Raw genomic sequence first — 16,352 nt, forward strand, 5'->3', positions numbered from 1 at the left:
GTTTTTCCTATGTTTGCGCATTTTTTTTTTACAAATTTAGACATTCCTTCCCCTTTATCTTTTGTATAATAATAAAGAAAAATACTATTTTATTTTGAATATAATTTGACATTCAATATAAGTTTTATTTCCTATGTACTGATATAATGCCATTTAATGTCTTTATATTTTCAAGGGATACCGCGGTTCAAATTCTTAAAAATCATTGTCACATTTGATTTAATCAAAATTAAATCGCATCATGGAGGAATGTTTTTCAAGCAAATGAGGGGACAATAACCTGCTACTACCGTGTATATCACATGTGTCTTCTTTAATCAACTACCGTGTATGTCACGCGTGTCATATTTGTTTGAAAAAAAATGCGTTGGGTTACCTGTGAAATACGATACCGTGAATGTGTTGATTATGGAAATAATTACGTGAACCTTTCACATTAGTAATTGTGTAACTTTTAGGAATTTAAGTTGATATTGATATAATTGTAGTTGATCAAGTATAACACTATATATATATTTTTTCGAAAATGTATTATTAATAGTCTAGGTGTTATACAGTCGCGTTTGACTTATTTCATGTGATCTTTTTAAGATTTTGGGGAAGAATTCACAGATATTTTAAATCTAGTTCAAGAAGATACGACAGTAAGGATTTAAAGTCAAATGCATATGTAATTAAACTTTCGAATACGTAAGAAAAATACATAGCATTAGTCACACCGAAAATATCAACTACTTATGAAAGTTTGATAACATTGATAAAACATTTTCCATATTTCATAGACTTTGCGTTTACCGTTTTAATTCGTTGTTATTTTTGACAAAGACATAAAAGTCGGAACTAGCAAAGAGTGTGATGTCTTGGTAATTTTAAATCCTTTTGCTCTAATAAATAGATTTAGTAAATAAATATTGCGATCATCTTATTGCTTATGTTTGAACACATCAATGCTGTGGTGAAAAAGGGTGCACGACATTTCGTCGAAACATGTTTGGTCGAACAAACAATTGGACGAAAAGACATTATGCCTGATGGACATTATGCAGAATGCGACAATTAGTCGATAAAATTAACAGACCACGACACTTGGTCGAAAATAAATTATTATCATTGATAATTACTCAAATTAAACCATCAGTAAACGCCTAAAGGTGTTCCTTGTTGTTGATTCCCTAAAGTCCTTTTCATTAGAAAGAATATGTTTCCCGAGGCTCGCTCGGAGTGCTGTTTCTTCCATCTCTGTCAAGCACACTGGCGAAAAATTGTGAAGGACTACGGAAAGAGGCCAGTCTTGGATTTTCTCAAGGGAATAAGCTTTAACATCAAATACTGACTTTAAGGTGTATCTGGACAATGTTATTTAGATGCAATATAGTATATTGTGTACTAGTCGATTAGAGTTGAGGTTAAGTTATGATGAATAAATATTTGATGATGAATCAAGTTGAGTCTATGTTAATCGGGTTGAAAACTGTTGAAAACGTTCAACTGAAAGCTGTAAACATATCGGCAAAGTGGGTAAGTTAAATTCGACTAAATTCGACCAAATTCGACGAAAATTCTGTTAAATATACATTCGACATAAAGTCCCATGAGACCAATCGTACACTCGACTAATTGTCCTTTCTGTCTAATGTCTTTTCGACCAAATGTCTTTCGACGAATAGTCATGGAAGCGGTGAAAAAAAAACCATAATATACATTACGCCTCTATATATTACTTTATATTTTCAGTCTATAATTACTCGGCAAATAATATTTATGATTTGATCCTAAAACTAGAAACAAGATAATGTAAAACTAATTCAGTATATATTCAAGCATGTTATGAAGTACAATTAAGGAATTTATAAAAATGTCTAACTACAAAGAAGTATCAACAGACACGAAGAAGGGCTGTTTTAAGGCAATGAAAAGTTAGTTATAAACAGCATTAATTTTTTTTGCGATTTTGTTAATTTCTTTAAAAGTCTTATTCAGGATCATTTTCTATATATTATAAAGCCATTAAATGCCTTTATATTTTCAAAGGATACTGCGGATCAAATTCTTAAAAACCATTATCATATTTGATTAAATCAAAATTATATCGCACTATCGAGGAATGTTTGTTAATCAAGCACAGGAACAATAACGTGCTACTACAGTGTATATCACACATGTCTTCTTTAATCAACTACCGTGTATGTCACACGTGTCATATTTGATTGACAAAAATAAGTCGGTTTAAAACAACACTGAAATTATTAAAAGACCGCACCAATTAGGATCTCAGTTAACACGAAAGGTATTTTAAGACAAAATTGTCCTATGTTCAAGAAAATGTTCAAATTATGGCTTTCACATTGTGCAAGAATTTTACCACTGGTATTAAATTTATATATACATTACGCTTCTACCAGACTTACGGGGCATCATTACGCCGACCCGAGCTTTGAATGCTATCTAGATAATGTGTTTTACCATTTATACATTTTTTTTCTCAGTTTATGATATAAAATGTTTTATATGCAATAAAACATGCCACTATTCAAGTATTTTTGCTCTGGTATTAAATTCATATATACATTACGCCCCATTTTGCACCATTACGCATCATTTTGCTACATTACTGTACATTACTGTATTAAGGCAGACCCGGTTGAACACCATTAAATCAAGCTAATGCACTAGCGTACCAAGGTATATAGATCTAGTAAAAAAAAAGTTATTAGATGTAGCTAATAGTGAAAAGTGATGCGTATTCAAATATGCAATATCATGAATTGTATCAACTGAATATATAATAGATCTAAAAGCAGAATACTTAGAAAACAAATTGGAAGAGAACAAAAATAATCCTAAGGAGCTTTGGTCGCAGATCAAAAGTTTAGGGTGTAATAATAAGAGTAAATCTGGTTTTGAAAATAAATAGTGATAACTGATTTGAGCCAAAGAAAATCGCAGATCATTTTAATAACTTTTTAACAACTGTAGCTTCTGTTTTGGTGCAAAAATTGCCCAACCCATTAAATTTATTTACTGTTGATTCAGAACTGTTCAAAAATTTTTACTTATGATGAACAGAGAAATCCTAAGGGTGTTAGATTTAAACTTCATACAGATGTGCGTCGCGCACTTATTTCGTCAGACTGGAGCGATAAAAAATTCGACTTCTCGATTTTAAAAAATTTACAAGCCAATTCCTGCAGAGATTTTCACCATGCATGGTTCTTCCTTTCCATCCCCCACATGTCGACGTTCCATAAATCCACCGATCCTGAAAGCTTCAGATTCTCATGTCCGGCGACTGCCATCCGAACCCGGGGCCAACTAATTATAAATTTCCATGTGGAATCTGTGAAAATTTAAGCCCTGCAGATCCATTTACCAACGTGCTGTTGCCTGTGACAATGAAAAGTGTGACAGATGGTATCACGCCAAGTGCATGCGGGGATGAACACAGCAGTTTACAGAGGTCTGACTCCTAATACTAGCTGGATCTGCTTCTACTGTGGCGTTCGAATTTCTACTCCACGCTGTTTAACTAGCTTATTTTGACAATTTCTAAGCTTCATAAGTCTGATAATTAAGATGTAAAACAATGACAGATTTGTAGTGATACATATAACTTATATTAAGTAGTCTGAAGAAAAACATTGGGATGAAATGAATACATGCACTCAGACACTGTTATTGAAATGACAAGTAACAGTTAAAATTCAATCATATATATATATATATATTTTATCATTAAAACTTTGTTAATCCCCCGCCATGGCGGAGGGATTATAGGAATGGTCTGCGTCCTTCCTTCCGTCCGTCCGTCCTTCCGTCCGTAACAAATTCGTGTCCGGTCCATATCTCCTAAACCCCTTAAAGGATTTTCATGAACTTGGGTCAAATGATCACCTCATCAAGACGATGTGCAGAACCCATGAGTCAGCCTTGTCGGTTCAAGGTCAAGGTCACAACTCAAGGTCAAAGGTTTGAGCCTGCCATTTTGTGTCCGCTCTATATCTCCTAAACCCCTTGAAGGAATTTTATAAAACTTGGGTCAAATGATCACCTCATCAAGACGATGTGCAGAACCCATGAGTCAGCCATACCGGCTCAAGGTCAAGGTCACAACTCAAGGTCAAAGGTTTGAGCCTTCCATTTTGTGTCCGCTCTATATCTCTTAAACCCCTTGAAGGAATTTATTAAACTTGGGTCAAATGATCACCTTATCAAGACGGTGTGCAGAACCCATGAGTCACTCATGCCGGCTCAAGGTCAAGGTCACAACTTAGGGTCAAAGGTTTGAACCTTCCATTTTGTGTCCGCTCTATATCTCCTAAACCCCTTGAAGGATTTTCATCAAACTTGGGTCAAACGATCACCTCATCAAGGCAATGTGCAGAACTTATGAGTCAGCCGTGTCAGCTCAAGGTCAAGGTCACAACTGAAGGTCAAAGGTTTGAGCTTTCCATTTCGTGTCCACTCTATATCTCCTAAACCCCTTGAAGGAATTTTATAAAACCTGGGTCAAATGATAACCTCATCAAGACGATGTGCAGAAATTATGAGTCAACCATGCCAGCTCAAGGTCAAGGTCACAACTAAGGGTCGATATTTTGAGCCTTCCATTTGGTGTCCACTCTGTATCTCCTTAACCCCTTGAAGGATTTTCATCAAACTTTGGTCAAATGATCACCTCATCAAGAACTCATGAGTCAGCCATGTCAACTCAAGGTCAAGGTCACAACTGAAGGTCAAAGGTTTCAGCTCTGTATCTCCTAAACCCCTTGAAGGATTTTCATGAAACTTTGGTCAAATGATCACCTCATCAAGACGTTGTGCAGAATTCATGAGTCAGCTGTGTCAGTTCAAGGTCAAGGTCACAGCTAAAATCAAAGGTTTTACCCTTTCACTATCCATAGCAATGGCGGGGGATTTAGCTGTCTTTCAGACTGCCTTGTTTAAAATGCTCCAAATATGATATGAAAAAGTTCAGACATTGACAATTTGAATTTGTTACAACCTCAGTGTTCAAGTTTATTCAATAAATTTATATCCCTGATTCCTACTAATTTATTTGTTTTTGCACTTTTTCTGTACATGCTTTTTTGTACACAATTTATGTAGAGATGGTTTTCAGCTAGTTCGCGGGATGTTCGCAGCAACTAGTTTGCGGGATGTTCGCAGCAACTAGTTTGCGGGATGTTCGCAGCAACTAGTTCGTGGGATGATCGCGGCAACTTGTTCGCGGGAAGTTCACAGCTACCTGTTCGCGGGAAGTTCGTGGCAACTTGTTCGCGGCAAAACTAATTTGCAGGTGAAAAGTGAACACCAAACGAACCTCCCGCGAACTATTATACCAATTGTATCAAAAGTGTTCACGGCATATTCGCTGGATATTTGTGGCATGATCGCAGCAAGTGTTCGCGGCAAACTATAATATTTCCGTAAGGGACTGCTTCTGCCCTTTGAAAATCATCATGTCACATGGAAAATCACCATACAGATTCTCATGTCTGGCGACTGCCATCCGAACCTGGGACCAACTAATTATAAGTTTCCATGTGGAATCTGCGAAAAGCCCTGTAGATCCAACCAATGTGCTGTTGCCTGTGACAGTGAAAAGTGTGACGGATGGTATCACGCCAAGTGCATGAGGATGAACACAGCAGTTTACAGAGGTCTGACTCCTACTTTAATACTAGCTGGATCTGCTTCTACTGTGGCGTTCCAAATTTCTCCTCCACGCTGTTCAACACACTTTCATCAGACTCGCTGAACTATTCCATTGCCACAGAGAACACCTACAGCGTTCTCTCCGACACGCCTCACACCCCCGACAGCAGCAACGTCACGTCCAGCTTCAGCTCTGCGAACCATTCTATAGGGTCACCACAATACACTTCATCACCCATCCATCGCAGACCACCACCCAACAAGGAAACAGGAGCTTCAAGTCTGCGGGTCCTTGTTATTAACTTCCAGAGCATGAGGACGAAACGTACATCTTTCTGGCTCCTAAAAGAAGAAGCAGACCCTGACATCATTATAGGCAGTGAAACCTGGCTGTACCCTGCAGTATCTGACCAAGAAGTACTTCCAGCAGGCTATCGCTTCATTACACGAAGGGACAGAACTTGACCTAGTGACCTACTTTCAAATTTCTCAAGCTACAGCCTTCAAATTTGGACCACTTTCATGGATTTGTTTGCTGAAATAAACTGTGACCTTGACATTTGCATGGTGACCTACTTTCACATTTTTGAAGGTACAGGCTTCAAATTTGGACCACATACATAGTTTATGTTCCGAAATGAAATTTTTACCTTGATTTTGACTTAGTGGCCTACTTTTACATTTCTCAAGCTGCAGCCTTCAGATTTGGACCACATGCATAGTTTTGTGTACCGAAATGAACTTTGACCTTGAGATTGACCCAGTGACCTACTTTCTCATTTCTGAGCTACAGCCTTCAAATTTGGACCACATGCATAGGTTTGTTGACTGAAATAAACTTTGACCCTGACATTGACCTAGTGACCTACTTTCACATTTTTGAAGGTACAGGCTTCAAATTTGGACCACATGCATAGTTTTGTGTTCCGAAATGAAATTTGACTTTGATTTTGACCTAGGGACCTTCTTTCATATTTCTCAAGCTACAACCTTCAAATTTTGACCATGTGTTGTTTTGTGTACCAAAATGAACTTTGACCTTGATTTTGACCTTGAGCTAGTCATGAAATTTGGAACATTCAAAAATGGCTCAATGGTGGGCGCCAAGATCACTCTGTGATCTCTTATCATTGCTCACAATTGATCTTCTGGTGTTCTGTATCAGTTAGAAATATCATATATTACATAACAAGAAGATATACATTATTTGACATAGAAACACTTGCCATCTTTATTATATAGCTGATACTGTAATTAATAAAGAATTTTATTTCTCAGAGTGATGTTTCTAACTTCAGATCATAAAATGACACCTCTTTAGATGCAAGTGCTCATAGATTTGTATGACCCTAACTAGAGTGCACAGTCAGACAAAATAGCACCAGTTGCTGAGAACCAAGTTTCCCAGAAACAGATAATTTAAACGTAATCTGACTTAAGTTAATGATGGAGTATATCTCATTTCTCACATGATGTCATTACCTGTAAATGTTAATTTTATAATGTATAAATGGAATGACCAGCAATAAGAAGCCAGTTTTATGTTTTTAACTGGTTAATGTTTGTGACATTTTTTCAAGCACTTACACAACAACTTGATGTTAATTGATTTTTTCTGTACTCTGAGTCATAAAGTACCGGTATCAACTCAAATTATATTGATTATTGAGTTTTAATGTTAAACTCCATGATATCTCCTCAGAAAAAATATCAAGCATTTTAATGTTTCTCCCACTTCCAGTAATGTTTTATGTTTTCACATATATATCAAGTATCACACTGGCCATAGCTTTATCAGATCAAGTGGTTCCAACGTTGTTTGAATGGTGAATTTTACGCCGATCAGATGGAGAAATATGTCCGATACTACAAATTTACGGTATTGTAAGTATGATTTAAAGGAATTTCTACCCATTAAATAACAAATCAAATGAAAACGATGGGTGCACCTGGAGCGCAAATGTGTCTATGTTTTAGCACATGTGTCCATTTAGCTGAGATGTGTGCCGCTTATTCAAACACTTCTGTACAGTCCGGCGGGGGAAGGAGATTTTTGACAGTTTTTGACAATATCACCTCAAATATAGTGTTTATCGGCAGCAAGTAACTGTTTAAACCCTTTTTATGTAAAGGGCTACCTCTTAAAACAAAGCGTGTGTATTTTCATAGAATTATTCAGAGTTGTTTTTGAAAAATCGGCCGAAAACCTGATGCAACGCCGTTTCGAGTGGTTCGCTATGCAACGCAATCAAGTGGATACCGTTCTGTGTCTTACTTGCGAAGTATTATCCATCTTAAAAAACAGTCATTAAAGGCTAACAATGAATAAATTTAGAGAGTTTTATATCATCATAATGATCCCGCCATTTCTAATATATTGTACTTTTACATTTTTATGCTCGCTTAACATTTAACATATTTTTGCGGACACTGTCAAAAAACATCTACACAAAAACATACAGCAAGGATGAACATCGAACAAGATCATTTAGTAAATAATAGTTACAGTTTGTAAAAACAAGAACCAGTTCAAGGATATTTATCTCATCCACGAATGGTACTGAACAGCATGCCAAAAGCGGGTTGACTCTTTAAATCAGTATAGTAACAATTGGTTACTTTTTAGTCCCTTAAAACCAATACAATGCGATTTCATTACTGATTTGCTGTGCATTTAAGCCGTTCATACAAAATAAATAAAGTTTGGTCCATGATAAAAGTATTGACCAGTTGTTTGTACACATTTTCATTCATATTCCTGGTGTAGCCTTCATTTATTTTCAGAGAGATAAATCACAGAGAACGTTAAAATTGGCCAGGGAAAAAGACAAAATTTTATTTGTCCTCCATAAAACAGAAATGACGTAATAAACCTCTATGGTCGCCTTTCAAAAATGAAAATACAAATGAAATACAGACACCAGTGAAAGAAAATAAACGGACTAGCAATAATACTAAGAGAGACGTGTCACAGTTGTACTACTTAACTGTCTGTAACTAAAGAAGAAAATCGATGTTTGCCAAGGGGTACTTATTCGATTTGATAAGAGTTAGAAATATTGTAAAATAATGTATCTTTTGCTTCAGAAAGTTGTCTCAGGACAGCCTTGTCGCTTGCAATGTCTATATCTAAAAAATCTGTCTCTTCCTTTGTTAATTCTTCAAACATTTCATCAGATAAAACTCTTTCTTCTAATTCCTTATTTCTTGATATTTTGGTGCTTGAAGTTGGAGTTAGCAGAATTTTCGTTTTTTTTTTTTGTGTGTGTTTTTTTTTATTCACTTTGAGCACATAGAGAAAACGCTTTTAATCGTTTGCTTGGTAACACGTCTCTCTTAGAATTGCTGGTCCGTTTTTTTTATTGATGCCTGTATTTCATTTGTATTTTCATTTTTGAAAGGCGACAATAGTTTTATGACGTCGTTTCTGTTTTATGGAGGAAAAAAAAAATCTTGTCTTTTCCCTGGCCAATTTTAACGGTCTCTGTAATTTATCTCTCTGAAAATAAATGAACGTTTCACCAGGAATATGAATGAAAATATGTACAAACAACTGATCAATACTTTTATCATGGACCAAATTTTATTTATTTTGTATGAACAGCTTAAATGCACAACAGTAATGAAATCGCAATGTATTGGTTTTAAAGGACTAAAATTTACAACTGTAACTATACTGATTTTAAAGAGTCAATCCACTTTTGGTATGCTGTTCAGTACCATTCGCGGAGGAGATAAATATCAGTGAAATGGTTCTTGTTTTAACGAACTAATACTATTATTTACTTTATGATATTGTTCGGTGTTCATCCTTGCTTTATGTTTTTGTGTTGACGTTTCTTGACAATGTCAAAAATGTAAAAGTACAATATATTAGGAATGGCGGGAGTATTATAATGATATAAAACTCTCTAAATTTATTCATTGTTAGGCCTTAATGACTGTTTTTTAAGATGGGTAATACTTCGCAAGTAAGACACAGAACGGTATCCACTTGATTGCGTTGCATAGCGAACCACTCGAAACGGCGTTGCATCAGGTTTTCGGCCGATTTTTCAAAAACAACTCTTTATAATTCTGTGAAAATACACACGCTTTGTTTTAAGAGGTAGCCCTTTACATAAAAAGGGTTTAAACAGTTACTTGCTGCCGATAATTACTATATTTGAGGTGATATTGTCAAAAACTGTCAAAAATCTCCTTCCCCCGCCAGACTGTACAGAAGTGTTTGAATAAGCGGCACACTTCTCAGCTAAATGGACACATGTGCTAAAACATAGACACATTTGCGCTCCAGGTGCACCCATCGTTTTCATTTGATTCGTTATTTAATGGGTAGAAATTCCTTTAAATCATACTTACAATACCGTAAATTTGTAGTATCGGCCATATTTCTCCATCTGATCGGCGTAAAATTCACCATTCAAACAACGTTGGAACCACTTGATCTGATAAAGCTATGGCCAGTGTGAGTATATTACAACATTTTCAGGCCCATTGAAACCAGAGATTACATTTATTGGAGATAATTTGACGAAGACAGTTGTAGAGTTGTTACATGAGACAATTAGGGAGAGTGAGTTTACATTTTGCTGGAACCTTGTTACAGGTATTTCTCCATTACAAAAGGAACTGTAGGCATGGAAGATTTTTTATGCCTACATGTAATCACAGTGCCATATGTACATTAGTAAGTTAATTCATCTGTGCTAAGCGCTTGGTGTCTTGAGCTATCACTTTTAAACAGTTCAAGGGATTCCAACCTTACACAAATTTAAATCATGTTGAGAAATTGTGTGTCATGTATATGCATGCGCCAGATTTTTACATCCAGGGTCAAGGTCACAGCCAAGGGCACTTCACTTCATGGAAGTTAATTTTTAGTTTACTCAATTTATTTTAGCTCAATTGTGATGAAAGCTTCAAGCTTATTTGAATCACGCCCTAGTCCACTTCCTGGAAAAGCAAGTACTGGTGTCATATAAGATGGTGTGGTTGTGACCCTATTGGGTCTCAAACCCATGACCACCCGGGTTGAGCAATTGACACCTTAACCATTATACGACCGCTCCCCCTTGTCTGTCTGTTACTAATGACCTCTCTTGTTCAATTAACTCGTATAATATATTTGAATAGTTCCGTTGTGCTCTGTCTTTCACCAATAGGTCTTTGTGCACGCCAGACAAAATGTTACAAAAATTATGTAAAAATTTTAACTGTAAGGTTTTTTTGCAGATTACTGGCATTTTGATTTTTATGATTAAGAGTTGTTGTAAGTTCATTTCATTTTGACATTCTTGACAGCCATATACACAGTGAAACATTTTGTATTTCATTTTTGCAAGAAAACTTACTACACTGATAGATATTACTGGCAATATGGAAGTCCTTGCTGTTCTTAGGGGATATTAGAATATTAGATGCCAATGTCTGCATAAAACAGCCAAGAAACACAAAATTGTATGGTGACAATATTTTATGATTCTGTTGATTTCATATTCATATCAATTGTTTATAATCTGGTTACAGATTTGCAGTATCAGACAGTATCCTAGGAAACCCACAGCCATTCTAGATATAGGACCAACACAATCAGACAAGTCGGCAAGATCTTTCTTTCAAGAGTGGCGACATTCTGCCCAAGATTCAAGTCTGGAGATTCCATTGGCTGATCTTAGAATCTTTTTTTTTTTTTTGGATTAAAGTCTAAAAATGACATTGACTTAAGACTACATGTATACTGTTTTCAGTCAAAGGCTTTTTATGAACATATTAAGATCTGGAAAATAACTATATTGGAGACAAGTTTGTATGACAAAATGAAAGAAAGAAAACGGTTTTTATGTTACAAAGATTTTTTTAAATACTTTTGAAGAGACATTATCAAAGAGGATACTACACGAGTTTCTTTTCATATTGAAGATATTAAACGAGATGAATAAAACAATAAAATGCAAGGCTCTGCCGAGCATTTTATTAATTTCATTCAATGAGTTGATAAATTTAATGTGGAAAGTCACAAATGTAATATTCTTTTTATCACATGTTAGCCGAAACATCAAAAATTCTACTTTCTTTAACTATTATAAACAAGTCAATTTGACCAATGTTTCCAACACTTAAGTGTTATCGACGTCAAAGCTTTATTACACTAGTGTATTGTCATTTTTATGTATTGGCTTTATTTCACTCCTGCGAGGTCAAACATGTGATAAATGTCTTTTAAAAATACAAGACTGCAGTAACTGCTTTTTAAAAAGTTTTCAGAAAGTGTAAAAAGAAACTGCTTTTTCTACCTGAAGATATGTGTCATGCAGTGACATAAGTGTTAAACAACGGTTAAATTATTTGTTTTAAAATATTTAAAAATAGTTGTATATGTAAAAACTCTAGCTTTGTCAATAATTTTAAAAGAACAAAAAGAATTTACATGCTGTCATTATAAAAATGTTTTATTTCTTACTAAACATTGATAAAATCTTGCAGTGTCAAACTAATTGCTATTATACGTCTGTTAATGCTCTTATTGCATTTTATTATATAATCTTAATATCTGTTTATGAGATAATAATCTTTTGACACGCAAGGACAGAGGTCCCTGGTCACGTGAAATCACATGAAATCTCACTAGATATCGCGGTATGCGAGATTTGTTGCTAGGGGACATGTATGTTTCCTGCAATATCATTGGTTAATTTTCTTGTTGTCATGAAAATCATTAAAAGTTAATGATAACAATGGACAGAAGAATTTTACCTACGAGATAAGAAGGACATATACTTCTGTGTTTCATGTCAAGATATCCGACTTGATAATTACAAAGTTTTAATTAATTTAGTTGTGTTTTTAGAAATTATTGTTGTTATGTGGACATCCATATATTGTTGTTGAAAACTGAATAAAAGAAGAAACAGAATCTGGATTTTGCTAATTCCCTAAATTTAAGTGGATTTGAGCCAAATAAATAATAACTGATAAACAAGAGCTGTCTCCATAGGATGACACATGCCCCCGATGGCACTTTGAATGACTAGTTATGGCCGATGTTAGAGTTAAGGACCTTTGACCTATGGAGCTGGGTCTTGCGCGCGACACGTCGTCTTACTGTGTCACACATTCATGCGTAATTATTTTAAAATCCATGCATGAATGACAATGATATGGACCGGACACGCCCATCAATGCACTATCATGAAAAATGACCTTTAATGTCTGAGTGTGACCTTGACCTTTGAGCTACGGACCTGGGTCTTGCGTGCGACACGTCGTCTTACTGTGGTACACTTTCATGCCAAGTTATTTGAAAATCCATCCATCGATGACAAAGATATGGACAGGACACGCCCATCAATGCACTATCCTTTAACGTCTAAGTGTGACCTTGACCTTTGAGCTACAGACCTGGGTCTTGCGCACGACACGTCGTCTTACTGTGGTACACATTCATGCCAAGTTACTTGAAAATCAATCCATCGATGACAAAGATATGGACCAGACACGCCAATCAATGCACTATCCTTTAACGTCTAAGTGTGACCTTGACCTTTGAGCTACGGACCTGGGTCTTGCGTGCGACACGTCGTCTTACTGTGGTACACTTTCATGCCAAGTTATTTGAAAATCCATCCATCGATGACAAAGATATGGACCGGACACGCCCATCAATGCACTATCCTTTAATGTCTAAGTGTGACCTTGACCTTTGAGCTACGGGCCTGGGTCTTGCGCGCGACACGTCGTCTTACTGTGGTACACATTCATGCCAAGTTATTTTAAAATCCATCCATCGATGACAAAGATATGGACCGGACACGAAAATTGCGGACAGACTGACAGACCACCAGACAGACTGACTGACAGACCGACAGACGGTTCAAAAACTATATGCCTCCCTTCGAGGGCTTAAAAAAGGAAACTGACTTTGAGCTAAAATTCCCCACAGAAACTTAACGTTAACACGAGCAGCGTTACATATGTTACAACAATTTAAAGGACTTTTACAAAGAAAATCATTATTTTTAATACTCAAAACAACAAAGAAACACCGTGCTATATGCTCCACATTAAATTTTATTTAACACATTAAATAATATGTATATGTAACAATATAGATCAAATGACTCATTGAGATGTATTTTAAACAACATATAAATACAGTGGTGTCGCATGACAGGGACAGACTGCCCGCAGGTAGCTGTAAATGGCTGGCAACTACCATGCGGACCACTGCGTGAAGGTAAGCACATAGTTGCATGCAAAGGGTTACTGTTTAACAGTGAAGCACCGAGTAACATGGCAGATGTACACCAAAAGAGTTTAAATCATTCAAAATGACTATTGACCATCATCAGTATCCTATTACCCTTGCCTTTGTCTCAGTCAATAGTTTTTTGATGAGGGTCTATAGTCATTTATTTGGCTGTATAATTTTAACTGTTGAACACTTAAGGTTGATAGTTGTACAGTATTTCCAGAGGACCAATGGTCAATAGTACATACCTATTGAATTACTTGCTAGTCAATAGTCAAAACTATAATCTGAGGTCAAAAGGACCAAGGGCAAATAGTTCTGACAATTGACTGGCAAGCCATTCAGTAAGTGGACACAAGAAATTCATTTTCACACTTTTGTTTTACTATATGACATCAGAAATATTTCATATTTTTTCCTTCAAATTTTGACTTTAGCTAAGCAAACTTTAGTGTGGAACTATAGACTGGTCAACAGTAAAAACTATGGAGTTATAACAATGACCACTTTAAAGGTAGGTAGTTGTTTATTGAACAACAGGTAAAAGAATTAAGTAGGTTGTTCAGTGCCACCTTGTAGATACATTATTTCTGTTATTGTTATGGTTTCCAGGCAGTATTGGTAGAATAAGTATAAACAGGTTTTTGTATTTGTTTAGATTGCCTTCCGATGAGCTATTGTGATCACTCTGCGTCTGTAGTCTATCATCATTGTCAGTCATCAAAATTTAACTAGAGGTCACAGTTTTGTCCAGATCTTGATGAAAATTGATAAGAATGCTACTATCAATAAAATCTGGACAAGTGCCTGTTTATGGCTAGGTCATCTTGGATCAAAAACTAAGTCATGAGGTCTAATATTTGGAAAACTTTGTTAACACTCTAGAGATCACATTTTCTACACCCTCTTAATAAAATTTTGTCAGAATGTTTGTATAGAGATGCTTCAGTCTCTATTTGATTTTTGTTGAGTCCGCTTGCGGAAGCGAAGACATAGTTGTCCAAATGACTGTTCGGTGTATATGCATGCATCTGTCTGTGCGTCCATCTGGATTCTGGAGCAATCTCGTTTATATTTGGCATGAATGTTAACCTCAGTGAGACAGAGTGTCTTGCACAAACTGCAGGTTTCTATCTCAAAGGTCAAGGTCACACTTGAAGGTCAAAGGTTAAATTCAATAATGACTTTGTCCAGAGCATTTCTTCTTCATACATAGACGGATTTTGATGTTACTTGGCACAAATGTTCACAAATATGTGACAGAGTGTCATGCGCAAGAACCAGATCCCTAGGTCTAAGGTCAAGGTCACACTTAGAGGTCAGGTCAGATACAAGAATGACTTTGTCCAGAGCATTTCTTTTTCAAGCATGGAGGGATTTTGATGTAACTTGGCACTATTGTTCACCATCATGAGATGGAGTGTCATGTGCAAGAACCTAGAATTATGTCCCTTTATTGTTACTATAAATTAATAGCTTATATTGTAACTTTTTTATTACTGGTCGTAGGGAAAAATGAAGACCACTTTTCTGTAGTACAGTAGGCATTGTTACATCCAATTTTGAGGTGTATTTTGACCTATCTCTACTGGTAAGGATTTTTGTGTGGACATAGATTTTTTTTAAAGATTTACTTCCCTTTGTTTTTACAATAATTAACTTCTATTGTAACTTTTTGCAATCATTTTTTATTCGGCATAAATGTTTGCCTCAATGAGACAGTGTGTCATGTGCAACTCCTAGTCCTTTTGACAGCTGGCAGGCTCGACATGTTGCCCGGGGCATCAAGTTTATATAGCTATATAGAAAACTTTGAAAATCATCTACTGTGAAACTGCTGGCCTGATTTTGCAATAGTTTAACAGCAATATTCCTATAACAGATTTTCTTGTTATCGTGATTTTTCTGAAAACATCATGCCCTCGTGAAATTATTACACTTGACAAATAACTGCCCATCATGATTGTATAAATAAAGTTAAAACACTACAGTACTGTATGCTATATATTATTTCAGAATGATAACTGTAACTATATAAAAATCTGATAGAATTCATAAATTGCTGTTATATACCTATATAAATTCTGTCAAAAATAAAGCTTGTATTTCACAAGGAAACACGAACAGGCTGAAAAAAATTCTGTATTGTACCTTCCAAAATACTGTATTGTATCTTCCGTATTGTATGTTGCTGGACTACTTTCATTAATATGCATGAGCTGACACAGCTATATAAAACATCTCTCAATTCATTTTAAAGCGACTAACCAACACATCGTGGTAAGATTTTAAACAAGAGGACCATGATGGTCCTGAATTGCTCACCTCATCCCACATGACCCAGTTTTGAGTATGACGTCGTTTTTTCTATTATTTGACATAGTGACCTAGTTTTTGAGCTCATGTGACCCAGTTTTGAACTTGACCTAGATATTATCAAGATAAA

At 35.8% G+C, this 16,352-nt stretch overlaps 1 long non-coding RNA gene across 1 annotated transcript; it reads left to right on the forward strand.

Annotated features, from left to right (window-relative positions):
- Window positions 1–4,198: 4,198 nt before the first annotated feature.
- LOC128557775 (uncharacterized) lies at window positions 4,199–12,571 on the forward strand. Its single transcript, XR_008371374.1, has 3 exons — window positions 4,199–7,080; window positions 10,148–10,264; window positions 11,185–12,571. It is a non-coding gene; the product is annotated as an uncharacterized LOC128557775 (long non-coding RNA).
- The last annotated feature ends 3,781 nt before the right edge of the window (window positions 12,572–16,352 follow it).

Source organism: Mercenaria mercenaria, chromosome 6 (genome assembly GCF_021730395.1).
Source record: "Mercenaria mercenaria strain notata chromosome 6, MADL_Memer_1, whole genome shotgun sequence".
Classification (NCBI taxonomy): domain Eukaryota; kingdom Metazoa; phylum Mollusca; class Bivalvia; order Venerida; family Veneridae; genus Mercenaria; species Mercenaria mercenaria.